The sequence below is a fragment of the Mizuhopecten yessoensis genome, unplaced genomic scaffold (assembly GCF_002113885.1).
Source record: "Mizuhopecten yessoensis strain PY_sf001 unplaced genomic scaffold, ASM211388v2 scaffold2329, whole genome shotgun sequence".
NCBI lineage: Eukaryota > Metazoa > Mollusca > Bivalvia > Pectinida > Pectinidae > Mizuhopecten > Mizuhopecten yessoensis.
This window is the reverse complement of record NW_018404492.1, coordinates 1,047,433-1,050,240: the sequence shown is the minus strand read 5'-3', so window position 1 is coordinate 1,050,240 and position 2,808 is coordinate 1,047,433. Positions and strand designations below refer to the sequence as shown.

General features: G+C 31.1%; 1 long non-coding RNA gene across 1 annotated transcript; it reads left to right on the top strand.

The window, feature by feature from the left end:
• LOC110445562 lies at positions 1-1,684 on the top strand. The gene is made up of 4 exons (XR_002462387.1): positions 1-38; positions 601-683; positions 981-1,203; positions 1,602-1,684. It is a non-coding gene; the product is annotated as an uncharacterized LOC110445562 (long non-coding RNA).
• Positions 1,685-2,808: the final 1,124 nt, after the last annotated feature.

The following is a 2,808-nucleotide window of genomic DNA, read 5'->3' as shown; positions in this document are numbered from 1 at the left end:
GCATTATTTACTCCGCAGAGAAACTATTCAATATCAAGGTAAGTCTTACCGTCTTTGTTGTAAGCAATATTGTTGATTTGTATAAGCTTTCATTGCTTTACACACTGCTTCAAATTATTGAAATTAACGAATTTTGGTATTACTATTACAGGCATTATCAACTCAAAAGTCATTAATTTACATTTTTTGTTGATAAAAATGATCGGATTAAATTCTGTACACGTTTTCTTTTCTTAATTCATTATATTGTATTACCTATTAATTATTTTTTAAGTTTGTTTAAACCTAGATTTGTCAAAACGGATTGCTCTGTCCCTTTTCTCTCATTCAACAGTTTCCACAGCTTCCATTGATATTTGGAATAGTTATCAAAGGGTTGAAATGAAGGTTCTTGTGCTCTAATCTCTGCGGCTGTTCTCTCTTGAATTAATATGTAACAACCGTTAATAAATTTTATAAAAATAATTGCGACCAGTGTATTTTTCAACCAAATCTTGACCTATCTAATTTCATTTACAGTCAAATATGAACATGCACAAATAAAATTAGAGGAATATTAAACGATATGTTTTAGTATAAATATGTTTTGGTATATTTCAGTACCTACCACACCAACACCATGCTTAAGGTAATGTTCCTCCTCTCCTGCCTTGTGGCTAGTGGTCTCTGCACTCTGTACCATGGTAAGTACATTGAATGCTAATACATCAACATAGAAATTGCCAATATGATATAGGTTTCATATGCGGTTTTCATCCTTCTCTCAAAATGTAGTAAGAATATCAATTTATAAACAAAATAAATGCAGCATTGTCGACATATATATAATGTGGTGTAAAACATTTCATGTTCATGAACATACCTAAAATAACTATAACATATAATCCTTATTTGTTTTTGTGTGTATGTCAGTTCCTATTTCCAAAAGGAATTCACAGGTTATATATTTTACGATACCGTTTTTGTTTGTTTTGTTGTAGGAAATTCATATGGATCTGGCTTGGGATCATTATTTTACGATGGATACGGAAATGGTTTGGGACTTCTAGGAAACGGTAGATGGGGGTCAGGATATGGAGGCAATTATTATGGACGCGGGGGTTACAGATTGGGAGGCTATGGAAGTGGATATGGAAACAGATGGGGAAGAAGAAGTTCAAGATTTGGTGGATATTAAGAAAACTGACAGCAGAAAAAAATGAGGTAAATCCCAACTCAAAATACCTGTAATTTCATTAAGACACCTACCTTATGCTAACAATAGGCTGACGTTTTCTAAAAGTAGATGAGTGAATTGATTATTAAACAAACGAGACCTGATAAAACAAACAATCAACACTAAATGACGGATTAGTTTTCATCATAACTCAATAGAAAAATGTATAGCTTTAGTGTTCATTTGATAAAATATTACTGTAACCAAAAATGTAAAAGTGAAAATATAATTGCACAAAGTATCACATCCCCATATGTAATACATTTAAACATTTGTAAGTGATATAATCATAAGATGACATGACGATCGAGCAAATAAGAAATCCAGTCTTGTTAATATGTCATTATGTCAATTATGTAATAACGTTTTCTCTCTTTCATTGCAGGTTCATCTGTCGCAGCATACGTTATCATTGTATTTATTGACATTGTGTTGTTTTCACGTAATAAATCATGTTTTTATTCCAAATGAGTGTTTAAAGTGTTGATGTATTGAACATTTAAATAGAACAAATCTATCAATTATCACAGCTATCCAGTGGCAACTAGTTGTTGTTTTGTGCTAAACATAGATATAAATGAGGAACTTGATACTAGAAATGTTATCTGTTATCTTACGTTCTTCGCAATATATGCGAATTAATCAAGTCGCAAAGATAAATACAATCATAAAATGCTTAGTATTTCCACTGATAAGGAGTAACATGGAGACTGGGTTAATATTTATTTTACCAATGAAGAGAAGATATTGAATGGATGATGAGTTCCTGGTAGAGTAAATGTAATGTCAAGGTTTTGCTTCAATCTAAGGCTGGTTTAATTACATAAAGTCGAAAATTTGATCGTTTTATACTATCGATTCCATATCTTTTCGCAAATTAGTCGGATATGCAAGCATTCTTAATTTTACATTTGATGCTAGAGTTCTCATTTTGTTGAATTTATTTAATCGAAAAATCTTGAGTTATCATTATATTGCTAAGCAGAAGTAATATTGACAGCGTGACAGACTCTACAACACATCATTCGTGAGGATAATTAGGATTACTAAACAAAACAACAAAAGTAAACTTCAAAACAAAACGCTAAGAAAAGGTGTAGATTATCGACAAGAGCATTGACATATAAAACAAGACGTTTTGTTAAGAGTTTCACATATCGCAATGGATATTACTTATCTACGTATCGAAAGGAGATATTGACTTTAAAATAGATATTGTAAAATAAAAAATATCAAAGCTATATACGAAATCATTACCACGCATTATTAGAAACAGGAAATTTCAAATCATACAATAACATATACACTTACACAGTGAATAACTATAAAGATTGACAGAATAATTGCCATTACGAAATGTACTTGAATTTTTTTTTAAGAATTAGAATGGTAAATTCGAGTTGTTGAGTAAAAGTAATCATAATTTCGGGATTGCTTTTGATTGTTACTTCCAATTGATACATGGTAATATGTGACGTGTAGTAGGAGGCAGAAAACCAGACAAAGTAAACACTTATCTTCGCCATGTTGCCATTTCGACCATTTAGAACTCTTCGGTGGTATAAAGGGTCAAACAATGAAAATCAAAGTGT